The 14646-nt window shown below is 43.2% G+C and overlaps 1 pseudogene across 1 annotated transcript in view; it reads right to left on the bottom strand.

The window, feature by feature from the left end:
- Positions 1-957: 957 nt before the first annotated feature.
- LOC120822784 (vacuole membrane protein 1-like) overlaps positions 958-14646 on the bottom strand; it is a 49721-nt pseudogene continuing 36032 nt past the window's right edge. The window contains exons 9-10 of the transcript XR_013468260.1: positions 2715-2817; positions 958-1567 (exon numbers count right to left, since the gene is read on the bottom strand). The product of XR_013468260.1 is annotated as a vacuole membrane protein 1-like (transcript). The remainder of the gene's footprint in view (positions 1568-2714; positions 2818-14646) is intronic.

Below are 14646 nucleotides of genomic sequence, written 5' to 3' on the forward strand. Positions count from 1 at the left end.
TGAATGTTGTGCTGAGAGCTGGTGCAGAGCACCGGGTTCAGCCGGCTCAACAGTGCCTCTCTGTTTTGAATCTAACGCGAGTGATTCGTCTCCTGGCTCCGGCACCGAGGCAGTGCAACGAGTTCATTTGAAGGTTCAGCTGAGGTAACGGCACAGACGCTTTTCACTGTGCGCTAGAGGGTCCGCTCTCTCCCTCCCTCCCTCCCTCCCTTCCTCTCTCCCTCTCTCCCTCTCGCACCCACTGTGCTCAGTCCAGCGTAGCACAGCAGCGGTAGAGAGAGGGAGAAGAAAACTGCACGTTTCTCTGGTAACTATGAATAAAAGAAGGTCCCGCTTATAGAGAGCCAGCGGACGTTATCCGACGAGGAAAAAAATAAGCGTTAATCACATAAAGACAAAGGAGCTTGCCGGACTCATCTGAGGTTAAAGGTTTTTTTTTTAAAATAAAGCTAAATGTACAAGTAAAGACAAAGACAAATATTTACCACGACACAGCCTGTCTCTAAGTTCAATGAGCCGCTACCGTCTGCTATACTATATATAAGACTTCCAGGCACTCCTGGTCTATTAGTGGAGCCAGTCTGCTTAAATCCATAAAAGATAAAAGGGAGAGCAACAAATGTGGCAGTGACACAAACCCAGCCTCCTATCTGCCTCCCGCTCCCCGTCTCAAACACCAGCGCACGCGTGCACATTCATTATATGGCTGCATCTGGTAAAGTAGCCCCGGGCTAACTCATGTGCTCTCTTCCTGGAAGCAGAACAATAAGGGTAGACAAAGGGAGCAGCAGAGTGATTCATGGCCGATTCATCATATCTCATCCACAAGTACCATGACGAGCATACACAAAAGAAGTGGACGTCTAAAGCACCACAAACACTTTTAAAGAGTATTAACATCTCCACTGACTTACAACTCTCCCACATGGGGAAATGAGACGGCTCCGAAGTGGACACTCATTTACAGTTTTTTTTTATCTTACCACAGTAAATGTCATAAATACACAATACAGTCTTAATAATAAACAAGCTAATATCGATATTCCATAATTCAGTTATTGAACAAATAACTCACTTCAAAAGTAACTATCCTAGCTTATTTAAATAAAGTGAATATGTGACCGCCTCACTGAGGAGCGTTATGGCTCAGGAGCTAATGAAAGCACCAACATGAACAGACAGCACGCACACGCACCCCAACCAACACCTACCTTGTCATAGGTACCAAATGCAAAGCCTTTAAAAGCAAGTCAATGAAAGGAAGTCCAAGTTCAACATAAGAGGAGAACCAGTCGGAGGCGGATATTTTGCTCCATAAAAATGGCTCACAGTGGCTCAGCAGCTGGGAGCCGGAGTTGCGATGAGTAAGGGGCTGCTGGGAGCTTCCTAAGTGGACGGCGGGCTGAGACTGCTACCTGGCCGTCACTCCGTTTTGCCCCCCCGAGTACTTGGCCTGCTGCTTGCGCTTGCCATAGCTCTGGGCCGTGGAGTTGACAATGGAGCAGACAAAGAAGCATACCATGATGACCACAACCTTCTCAAAGAGCCACGGCAGCCAGCTCTCCTCCTGCCAGGAACCACAGTAAGAGCGGAGAGAGAGAGAGAGAGGGAGAGTAGAGCTGGGTCAGTGAGTTGGAGCCCCTCCCCCCCTACACCCTACACCCTGCCCTCCCCTCTGCTCCTGTAGGCTAGGTGGGGATCCAGCTCCACGTGCAGGACAGATAGAGATCAGGGGTAATAAAACACGCGGCAGCTCCCACCACCCCCCCCCCCCTTACGCCCCCATTGACCCCAGTCTGCCTCCACCAGGTTAAATTGGCTCGCTTCTCTCCTATAACTGCAGGAGGCTCAAGTTACAGGAAGAGAGGAACATTGTTCTAGAAATGCCTTCATCTGTCCTTGTGAAACACAAAGTTTATCCTTTTTTTCTTGAGCATAAAAAGGAGAAAAATCGGAAGGAATCTTTTTGGGAGCTAGTGAGAAATATAGAGGAAGGCGGGAAACAGCTTTGAAAGAGAAATAGTCTACAGCGACAACCTGCGCTTTTTGTTCTAGACAGGTTTTTTTTGATGGATTGTCACTGGTGAAGCAGAGGCCCCCGCCCCGGTCTACAGTCAGCGCTGGGTTCAGGCGGGGCATTGAGTGCAAGTGTGTGTGTATGTGTGACACATTGGGGAGTGACCACTCTCACACACACATACTCCGATTGGTAAGATGGAGTATGAGTCAGCACACCCCACGCTACAGTAGTACACTTCAATACAGCGAGTGGAGCCAGACCCCAGATTGGCCCCTCTCCTCCCCCCCACCACCCCACTCTCTCTCTCTCTCTCTCGCTCGCTCTCTCTCCCCTTCCTCCCACCCTTGCAGCCCGCCCAGTGCAGCGCTAACCTACTCTGTCATTCTATCCCTAAACAAGCCTCTGTAATCTACTGCTTCACTACAGGTCAGAGTAAAGTCTAAAACATCAACATTCCTCTTAGAAACATGAAATTAGGTTTGAAATATATATATATGAAACGGATTAAATTTAGTTAAATATGAAAACTAGGAAAATAGGCCAGAGATGTAGAGGAAGGCTTAGATAAAGAGCAGAAAGCAAGGTAAGAAGTGGAGGGAGGATGAGGGAAAGAGGCAAAAGCAAGGGGGCTGCATTCTCGCCTTGGCGCGAATGAATACAGGCAGTGAGCGGGGGCTGAGGCCCCTGTACTTACAGTCAGGATCCCCTCTCCAGCGTGATGGTGCAGCTTGGCCTTCTGGGCGTCCAAGTACTCCCTGAAGGGCTTCTGCAGTGCCGCACCCAGCAGTGGAAGAGATCTGCCTCGACCAACAGAGGATGGGGGGGAGGAAGAAGAAAGAGAGAGGAGGGGAAGAGCCATGGAGAGGGGGGGGGGGGGCACAAATCACGTCACATCATTGTTACTCACCAGCCCAAGGGCAGCAACAAAGAGAGGCATGCTGTCCTACGTCCTGTACAGTGTCGGTCTCCCCAGTCTTCCTCTCCACAAAGAGAGGACGACGGGGAGAGCAACGAGTGCGATCCCTCCACCACTCATCCCCCCAGACACGTAAACGCACACATGCAGCAAAAACAAAGCACAATCTCCCCCACCGCTGAATAAATAGGTGCTGCTGAAGTACACCACTGAAAAGTTAAAAAAATTAAAAACATAACATAGGAAGACGGCATGAATGAAGTTGTCTGGTCCCCGTACAGCAGCAGCAGTATTCACCCTCACTCTGCCTCACACACACACACACACACACACACACACACACACACACAGTCCGCTTCCTCTCACACACACACACACACACACACACACACACACACGCCGTTGAACTCGTTCAACTCCCCTGCGGTGCCTCCTCTGCCGCTGCAGCGAGGAGAAATGAATGACTTCTCAGAACTCTCACATTTATCCCAGGCGGTTCCTGTAAGAACTGGTTCAGACAATTAATGAGGAAGTGAGTCTTACCGAGCTGTGTCATCACTGGCCGAGATTTGGGGGATGGCCCACAGAGGGAGGCGCTCGAGTAAGACGGCCCATATTAGGAAACCCTTTTACAAGATTTAGCCATCAACTACTAGCATACTACTGAACACTCCCTCCCCTCCTCCCCTCTGCCCTCCCCTGTCACACACACACACACACAAAGATGCAGCGAATGGCCGAGAACAGCGAATGAGTGGCCCATCCCCAGGCCGGAGTTAGTGATTAATCACTAAACAAATACATACTGAGAGACCGTCACTTATTCTCTATTGTGGCTAAACACAGTTAGTTACATCCGGTGTGCTATGGTTTTAAAAACGTTGCTCACGTAGCACTGATAAGCCTTGAGTTCATGTTGGGGAGGCATCATCAAAGATGTTAAAACAGGTTTGCGGGGGCAGTCATGTCACATACGGTTGAGTTTATGGCTGATAACTTTCTTTGAGGGAGGCAAGTCATTTCCGTCCCTTCACCAGCTTCCCCCCCCCCCCACACGCACACACACACACACCTATGTTATGGTTAGAAAAAAAACCCTGATTGTTTTAAATGATTGCGTTTACAACAAGGAAGCCTTTTAGCAATGATTAACTTCAAACAAGGTGAAAGATATCCTACAAGTGAATGGGCAAAGCAGACAGGAAGTCTCACAGATGGATCACGCTTTAGATTACACAATAGAAAATAGTTAGGAAACATGGTATCAAAAATCAAGCCCGTTTCTGTTTTGGAGGGAAACAAAGCCGCGCCTATTCCCTTCCCCCGCTTTAAAAAAAATCTACAGATTCTACACAAACGGAAACTTAACCAACTAATTAAAAAAAGATAAAACCTCTATCAAAAGCTTAATATGTGTTTGGATATGAAAGAGACCGATCAGAAAACAGGTCAGAATCAGACAAATAAACAGGCCAGGACAAAAAGTGAGCAAAAACATTTTTTTAGAAATGGCGCTGCAATCCTCTCCTACATGAGCAACACTGAGTCATGAGCCGGTGCAAATCCACCAACAAAGAAGCTCAAAGCTGGCAGTCTAAAACCCGTTCAGTCAGGACAGCCTCTCGGTCCTCTCATTAAAAATCTGATGACTACCTTTTGGGGATTATATTTTCACTTTCTGCTTAGGGTGTTGTGACTATTGTCGGATTTAAGAATTCATTCTGTAAGTGTGTTCATGATTTACCACTAATGCTGCACGTCTCTCTGTGAAAGAAGTTCAGAACTTTCTTAATTTTTAGATGAAATTACCTTTAACTTTTGTGCAACTTTCAATCAAATATATGGAATGTAAGTAAGGTGAAGATGTTCATTGTAGTAAAGGTTTATTTAAATGTTACATTTAAAATATATTTTTGGAGTGCTTTCTAAATTGAGTCGAAGTAAATCTAGAAGCTGAAATTTAGAACAGCCCTAAGGTGTAATTTGGCAAACAATAAACCTGAATTATTTACTCTGCAGATATTGAGTAAACATTAAAAACCGGTTTGTGAAAATCCTGCACATTAAACTAAACTAACAACACTTCACTTTCTAAATCCATTGGTGAGACACTTTCCTCCAGAAACAGGGGTTTTAATTAGTTTGATAATCAATTTTCTCTTTTAAAAAGCAGAAGATCTGATCTTTTAGATCATTTCTGTAGACCGAATTATGAAAAAGAAAATGATGTCTACATTTATGGGGAGCATAAAACTTTCAAAAAATTAATTAAAAATGTACTCTATATATATTTCTTAAATTAATATGTATAAATATATACATACTAAATTAAAGTAGGCGTGCAGGTGTACATATGCTATTTTATATTTTAGTTATAAAGTTAGTTATAACAAATTATGATTTTATCTAATCAAGTGACAGTTGTGCTTAAAAACATTAAATTTATCATTTTTCACTTTGAAATGTTTTTTGCATGCATGTATTTTAAATGCAGTACATTAATAAAATGAATTAATTGACATGAATAACGCTACTCTATGTATTTTGTATTTGACATTTTTGGTGTCTGTATCTAAAAATATAAATGGACAGAACTAATTTATTGCAGAGTTGAAAAAAAGCATTCCAGTTGATCAGAACAGTTCTTTTAAAATACACCTCTTCTTTAAAAAAGGGAATACTCACAAAAATGCTCAGTCTTAAAATGTATGTGGTTTCACCACATAACAGCCTGCATGTGTGAGTCCCATCAAACTTTACGACAGCTGTTCTCCAATTGACTGAATTACTTCCAGAGGTTTTGCCAAAATAATCAGCTCTACATGCCTTGGTTACAAAAATGATTCCCCGTAAATGTATGTGCCTGAATATCAAACATTGACAGGTTTTAGTGTATATACAATAGGAAACATAAGCAGTGTGTGTTTAAATTATTCTTTTAATCAACATACTAAACCTGGTAACATATAGAGCTCAAACTGTTAAATGACTCATAATGCAGCTATAGACTCTAGGTCAAATAAAACACCCATACGAACTATAACTTTCCTTTTTGCCTGTGCTTTAAAAGAATGCAAGAGAGGGAGAATGCTATTTAACAAAAAATACATTTAAAGTGACAAAGTGAGGTCTTTCTTTTTGACTCGGCACGCGACAGACCGTCAAACTGATCAATTTTCACAAAAGTTACTCATCTGAACAACAAACATATGAATAAGTCCCACTATTTGCTAAAGTGTGTAAAACGAAACAATGCTGCCCACTTTACAATGAATGTTACTCTGACTGTAAGGAGAACAAGGATCCCGGCTGCTATCACCACACACACAAGCACAGTTTTAAGCATGAATATTCCATTATTTACAAAACCCAAATCATTTTAAGGAATAATGCTGGAGTGTTAGAGTACAACACTTGTTGCAGGGCTGCAGGTTTAAAAATATCCTATGTTTCATCTTCAGAAATAACAATTATGGATCCAAAGCTACACATGAATGATGGAAACGACCTTGAGTACCAAACATTCGTATCCCCTTCACTTGCAAAAAAACAGCGTAGAAGGCCCGCCTGCTCGTTAACCAGGAAAAGATGCGTTCTCGCTCAATAATCAGGAAAGAAATGACGGGAAGATAAGCTTAAACTAAACAAGGAGAGATGATATGATAGGTAGGGAAAGCCTCAAATCCCTCACCTTCCTGCTGTGAAGGGGTCATTTATGAGAGCCATGGCAGCCTCTCACTTTTTAATAAACTATCACTTGCTGCTGCTGTTCACAGAGTGTGAAGAGTGTTTAGGAGTAATTTGTTCACTTTGTGAAAATTAGATTCCGCAGGGGCATGAGTCAAAAGGTGACCTTTGAACCGTCTGCCCCTTTTGAATACTGCCACCTCCAACGGTACAAAATACACACTCACAAAGTCACAATTTCTTATTCTCCATGCTGTGTTCATGAACACACACACACACACACACACACACACAAACACACACCCGTCCTGAGGGGATGATTGAGAACAAGGGCTCACATGACAGCCAAACCCTGGCCAGGTCTAACTTGTTACGACATCATCACAACAACTGGCTTAGGCAATCGCTAGTGTTACCCAACGTTCCACAGGGCCACAGTTCACACCTAACACAACAGCACAGACGCCGCAAGACGCACACGCACACATGGTTAGGCGGCGCTCTGACCTGAGGTACGGGAACACTGACCTCTACACCAGCTCTGTGCAAAACACCCCCCAACTCATTGCTTTTTATCAGCTCATGGCTACTAACTAATGCTACAATTAGGTTTTTTTAAGTGGTGAATGATTCAATTATGGAGTTATCAGAGTAGGTGTGTCTTTTACCATATTGTGACGACAATTTTGATTTACGTGCAAATGCTGTAAGGTAATATCTGTGTGTGTGTGTCTGTTCCTCCTCCAGTTCAACCAGACTTTTTCCCAGTGACTTCACCACTTAAGCATGGAGCCTACTCCTGGACGGAGATCCCCTGCCCAGTGTGTTTATCACATCCCTTCTCCACAGCCATCTGTGTCAGCCAGCGTGCGCGCACGCACGCACACGCACACACACACACACACACACACACACACACACACAAGCTCGGACACATGCTATTCTCTCCGGTGCCTGCAGTGCTGCCAGGAAACCAGGGGGGCACCCATTATAGAAGTCTATTATTCCTCTCACTTCCCAGACAGCCACATAAAACAGCCCTCCAGGCCCCACGACCCCTCGGCATGCCCACACAGGCCCTCCTGGTGTGGGTGTGGAGGTGTCTGGGGTTGCTGGGTCACTGTGTAACCAGGCCTGGACCCTTCCAATGGTGAGAAAGGGCTGTTCAATGTGAGTGACTCAGATGTGAGAGGAGACTCATCCAGACATGTCACGCTGCTGCTTGTAGAGTGGCAGCGACAGGCAGCCAGGAAATGTACGAGGAGTTGGAAGAACAGAAGAAGAGAAGGTGGTGCAGGGCATCGCTGATTCTCCAGTGTCTCCATCCTTCCTGTGATGTCATGCTTGAAGGAATGGCCACGGTGTGTGTGATCTGTGGTGACATTGTTTCCTATGGGACAACCACAACCACTGTATTCCTATTTAAACTTTATTAGTCGCAAATAGGAACATTTGAAACAGACAAGAGGAGTAAAATGAACACATTGTGTCATGGTACATACATGTGAACGTCTGAAACACACCAAAGACTCAATGGGTGGAACTTGGTACTACATGAGAACCTGAGACCGTTTGAAGGTCGACTGTCATTTGGACTCAATGCATGTATATTAGCCAGTGAGCACAGAGGTGTATGTCGGGAACTTTTCAGGACACAATACATCGTGGGACTATATACAGTCTGTGTGGTTTATATAGACTGTGACATGCAGATCAGGCAACCGCATGGGTTACTACCGATAAAAGCCACAGACGCTCTGAAGCATCCGCTTCAACACTGTACATTCTACTTCTGTTCTATAAGTGATTGCTTCACAAAATACTGAGGCAGTATTAGTCGGTAAGGCAGCACGGTCAATTCATTCTGATTTTAAGGATTGTACATCACAAAAGCCAAAAAGAAAATAGATTTCAGCTTCCTGGTTAGGTTCCTGATCTGTTGCACCTACAGTCCAGCTGTGCATTTGATTTTACCAGCCGCAGAGCTTGTGGTTAGCAGCCACCAAAGTTTCTGATGTTTGTGCAACAGAATACTACTGAATCTGTTAAATGTTCTGGAAGAACTACTGAACATAATATTATTTCCCAATAAAGCAGAAATACTGTGTGAATAGGATTTAAGACCCTGTGTTTAGTCAAAATACAATAAAAAAAATAAGCAAAATTATTTATCTGTGTTTTGCTGATGGGAACAACGTGTCTGTTTCGAGTAAGGTGTGGTGGGGGCAGGGCAGGGAGGGCGGTCAGCTCGCGTCTGCGATGACTCTTCCCTTTCTCTCAACACAAAGACACAAATACTCTGATAACTGGTCCAGTCACAGCACACATTACGACGTTTATAGGATTCACCAAACAATTCAATTGAGAGGATGATGCTGCTTGAGGTCAGCTTTGTGGTCCCCCTGGTATCTGAGCTGCTCTAAAAATGAATCAATGGCGCACTGTGTCCCAAAACAGCATACAAGCCAGTTGCCGTCCGTATTAATAAATACTTTAGTCATTTTCTCGCCTTGGCTTGAGCATGAGTAGGGAACGAGCAGAGGAACGCCGCAGAGGGTGAGACTGGGACTCCACACAGTGAATAGAGCCGGATGTCCTGGGAGGCACATAATATGACACCAGACCTGGAACACGTATCGGACCTCTCCCCTCTCTCTTTGTGTGTGTCTTTCTATCTATGTGATGTGTCACTTACGCAAAAACACACATACACACTTACTCATCAAAGCTGCAATCGCATTCAGATATTTGCGTGCCCGCTTTGACTGCCTCATGGTGCCGTTACCTGCAGCACACGATTCCAACCGTACTTCTTGAGCGATTAAATATTATTCTAAATGGCTGTAGTCAGACCTCCTGCATCAGAGGTTCAGGATATTTATTGTCATGTGTACAGTTTAACAGGTTACTCTGTACAATGAAATTCTTATTTTGCTATGCCCTCCCTCCACATAGCTACAGATGTAACAATAAAAACAGATACAAAATAAGAGTAAAACTCTCACTGTTACTGCCTTGCATTTCCGGACGGAGCTAAAGGGCCACGGTAAGCCGACTGGAACTGGGGGGAGAAAACGGACGCACCGCCGGGCTTCTCATTAAACTTAACAACGCTGTGTGAAAAAGAGAGAATCTTTGTCAAAGCGTTTCTGTGTGTGTGACCTGAGCACCCGGTGACTAACGGGATGGAGAATATTCCCTTCTGGTGGATCGGGTTAACGGGAAGACGTTACTCATACGGCACAGAGATGACTATAAGATCAGTCATGTGACACAGGTTCGACTGATAAAGATGACATTGATGTTTTAATGTGCTTTGGAAACAGACGGCAGTACACTTCCCATATTTGTCCTGTACAATTATTGAACAGATACTAATGATTGATGAAGGACATCTAGGTAATATATTCAGGTAATATGGGGAAAATACAAAAAAAAAAAAAATCCCATTCTGCTTTCAACTCTACAAGGCGACCCCACATACCTTCAACCGACTCAACCAGACATTCAGCATGAAACCAGACAGACGTAGTTTCTATATGAGCCCAGGGTGAAATTCAGTGGAAACAAGCAGCGACTTTTCTCCCCTAACTCTGATACTTTTTACATGCGCACAAATAACTGCACTACTGTGAAAACCCAGAATAGCTTGCATAGTTCTCAGCAATTTCACTTCTCCTCTAACCCAACTTTACTGGAGTTGTTTGCATTTTCATACTGTCTGAAGCTAATATGAGGGTTAGACAGTCTGAGTTACACGAACAAAGTTAGTGACACACAACACTTAACAGAGAGAGAAACCTGAACAAACAGCGTAAATTATACTTACTCCAATAACAACCTTTGAGTACCTAGTTAATGTAGACCATCACAGCTGGAACAACTGAGCCATTACTCTGATTATAATGGAATTCCAAAATCAATTCAAGTTGCAGCACGATACGGGGAGCGGCCCATACAACTCCAGGCTGCCCGGACCTGTGGCTCTGCCCCGGCCCCCCGCCGGGCCGGCCTGCTGTGGTCCTCGAATGCCAACAGCCCCGTGTGGATGGAACAGCCATCTGTGGGCCTATTGTGCTGGTAATGGACTCTAGCCTTGGAGATGGACTGGCATGTAAATGTCTGCAATTCTCATGGAGACGCACACCGGTGACTACTGGATAACCTTTTCAGGTCCCATCTCTTCCTCTCTGCATCTCAATGGCTTTCACACCGAGAGCCCCTCAGTCATCGGTCTCCCTTGACACCTAAATCTGAGGGATTTGTCAAGCTCAATGCAAGACACAGTCAGTGGCTGACTCAATCAAGGTGATGGATTATTGAGAACAGTTATTTTAAGTGCAAAGCTAGATAAGATATAATAGGATTAACCTGTAAGGGTGTTTCTCTTGTTGTTTCTGCTCCTCTTCCTCTCGTTTCCATACTCTCACAAACATAATACCCTCCGACAATGTCCTTTCCCAGGCCTCGAGAGAAAATAAATCCAGCCACAGTCACCGCTGACACGGTGTAAACACACTGGAGTCCTGCAGACAGCTACTTCTTCCTTCTCACGTATCATCACATATGCATGTAACAAAAGTGGCATGAATCAGAGTTAGCAATTCAGCTTCAACAGAGTGACTCACAACAGATCAACCTCGGGGACCGGAGGCCCAGACAGCACGTCTAACAAAGGAACGCTCCCGCTGCCCTTACCGCATGCAATGGTTGATTCTGAGCTCTTCCTGCTGCATATCACCACCTCACTAGCTGAGATAAGGAGGAGGAGAGGGAGGACTGAAGTCATATGGAGCACAGCAGCAGGGGCCTGTAGTCCGTCTAGGCTTATTGACCTCAAATACACACACAATTCAAAGGAAAATCAAATATTAAAAATGAGCATTTTGTGGTATAAGTCTTGTTTTTCCATTATGTCGGAAGAGAGAAAGAGATCCATAGAGTTTGAGTACAATTAAAAATGTGGATGGTAAAATAATTTATAAGTTTTGTTATAAAAATAGTCCATTTGGCCAAATAAAAAAAAAGACTTGAAACCTCTGGACAGTACAACTGCTTCTTGATCAAAGCAAAGCTTCATAACAGTTTGCAAAAAAGACCCTGACTCAAACAACGAATGCACACGCACAGCGGTGCTTAAAGTGGAGACATCTGTACATTAGTCTGAGGACGTAGGAAGCCTAACACGTCTGATCAGACACACTGCTCCATGAGACCTGGTTATCAGTTCTTGTTATCAGCCCAAAATGCGTCCGAGGACGGCTTTGTTGTGACTTTGTGGCACTTGAAAGGAAGAATTATCTTTATTATTATCATCCTACTTCTGCTGACAGATGGCTACAGATTCAACCTCAAATTCTTTGCAGTGGAACTCCATTTCAATTTGTTTCCAAAATGGAAGTAATATATCAAGTTTGAGACTCATTTATTTTGCCCGCAACAGACAGTAATTAGAAAAACGTTTTTTTGGTCTCACTCAAAATGAACATCACACAGTCATAAATGTATAATGGAAATTTGAAGTTACTTATGTTCAACTTGTTTCAGGTTATTTGCATATTCTCTGCATTTTATTTCTAGCTTGTAAAACCCCCTCTCGTCCCGCCAAAAAGCTGTTTTTGTTAACAGAGGTGATGGAAATGGCTGTTGACATCTTTAAAGCCTCATGAAGAGATCCAAAGCTCTCTCATGAGGCTGGATTTCAATAACACACTTTCCATTTGTCATTCAGAGAAACATTTGATCTGCTGATGAATAACTGAAAACTTTCAGAAACAACCGTAAAAAGGCCAACATTTGAAAATAATGATGATTTATTAAATAAATGACGACATGATATGCCTCCATCTTGAAACAGAATTCTTAGTGCAACATTTTAAAGTGACACAATGTGCCTTTAATGAAACGTTTAAGAATTCGTGGACAAGCCATGTTGAGTGATGAAATATCCAGCACGATGATTTGGAATATTAACCAAATGGAAATATAACTAAACAATAATGACTTACTTCATTCAAAAAACAACATGCTCTCAATTATTACAACTAAGTTTGGTTTGGGAAATAAATGTGCTATAAACTTTAGCAAAGGAAAAGCCACAAAGCTCACATATTTTTTTATCACCAAATAATCCGTTTTCACCACCAGTCTTTTAAAAATAATTAAAGGTCACACTACAACATGCAATTCAGGGGATGAAACAGGAAGAACAATAGAACAATCCTGATATGTATAAAAAGGTGACAAAATATTTACAAAACTAAATCACTAAAATAACCGAAACAATATCAAATCAGAAATGGAGCGACAAAATCTGCTCCCTCAACCTCCAGTGAAGTTTGAAACTAACAAGTTATAAGCAAGTTCTGATCAACTCACAGTAAAATATTTCAGTGTGTGTGTTTTGTCAAGGAGCTGATAAATTATTTAAATGAAATGACTAGAAACTAAAAATAAACAAATCATGTGAAACAACTTCTGATAATGGTTCAGTATTATGTACATTTTCAGTGTGTGATCATTTGAAATTTTGTAGGCACAACATGGTGTCACACACAGACCCTTGTGTTATACGTGCGTGTGCCAACAAGCTCACATGCAAAGAGTAGACAATTAACAATATAGAATTGTAATAATTCAGTAAGGTAATTCATTTAGTTCCCAAAAGACCTTGAAATTACGATGTTGCAGAAAATTGTTTCAATACAGTGGATATTCTTTTTTTAATTCAAATGTTTTGCTGAAAACATTGCAAAACGTCCTGTTGCTGGAATGCGAGAAAGAAAAAAAAAACAGGATGTATAGTGTACCTGATTTTTGAGAAAGAGGCCATCCAGAGGACAAATATTTGCATGGATATGTGTGTGTTTGTGTGTGTTTGCGCGCGCACAAAGGGTTTATGCAACGGGCCACACTTGGTGGGGGCAACTGCAGGTGCTGGCATTTAAGTAGGGTGTCACGGTGCAAATTTACTTTCAAGCACCTGCACAGTTAACACTGCCACTGTGGTCTGCCTGTGCTTGAGGGGTTGAAAGGCTGTCACCCATTCATACGGTCGCGTGTGAGTGAGAGTGAGAGTGAGAGCGCGAGTGGTACAGACAATCAGAGCTGAGGACGGCAGGGCCTCAGCGAGGAAGGAAGCTGACGGTTGACAGGTTGAATTGAGGGAAACTTTCCTTTAAAGAGAAGCGAGTAGTGAGTCAAACTGAAACCTGTCAATAACCAATGATCTGTCTCTGTGAATCTGCAGCTCAATGAACAGTGACTGACTAGAGGAGACAGGACTTTCACAACCCAACACAAGCACACATATAAAAATGTTTTTGGGTGAAGCTTTTGCAAACGTAGCTTCCATTGATTAGACCTCATTTGGAAGAGTTGTGTACTAAAGTAATAATAAAATGGACACACAGGAGAATAGAGCAACAGCAGCTATAAGAATCCGTCTGCGGACAAAGACCTCATTTTAAAAACAAAAGAACACCATGTCAAGGACGAGAGCTGATGAAATCCCATAGCGTGATTTCAGTATGTATGTATGTAAAAGTGTGTGTGAGACAGAGAGAAACAGAGAGACAGAGAAAGACAGAGAGAGAGAGCATGCGTGTGGATGTGTGTAATAACTATACTCCCACCAGCAGGTGTGTCAAGGAAAGTTTCCAGCTACAACCCCCTGGCATCTCTACAAGCATCATCATGGCCACCCATCATGGCACCCATCAGCACCCACACCAGGCACCAAGGCTCTTTCAGCCAACATCTCGTTCTTATTCCCAAGAAGCTCGGAATCTGTATCTGTACGGGGTTGTTACATTTTGTTTGACTTTTTTATTTTTTTGTTTGTCTTCAAAACCAGCCCGCTGTGTCTGATGGCTTGGTGATAAAACCGGTACCCTAATCCATTTGTAAATGTAACATAACTCTGATGATGTTTTCAGCTTGGAATACACAAGTACCGGCGCAAAATGTTTCCTTCGTGGAAACACTTTCATTTCAAACTCAATATTTTCTTTTCTCTCTATGA

The sequence above is a fragment of the Gasterosteus aculeatus genome, chromosome 7 (assembly GCF_964276395.1).
Source record: "Gasterosteus aculeatus chromosome 7, fGasAcu3.hap1.1, whole genome shotgun sequence".
NCBI classification, from domain to species: domain Eukaryota; kingdom Metazoa; phylum Chordata; class Actinopteri; order Perciformes; family Gasterosteidae; genus Gasterosteus; species Gasterosteus aculeatus.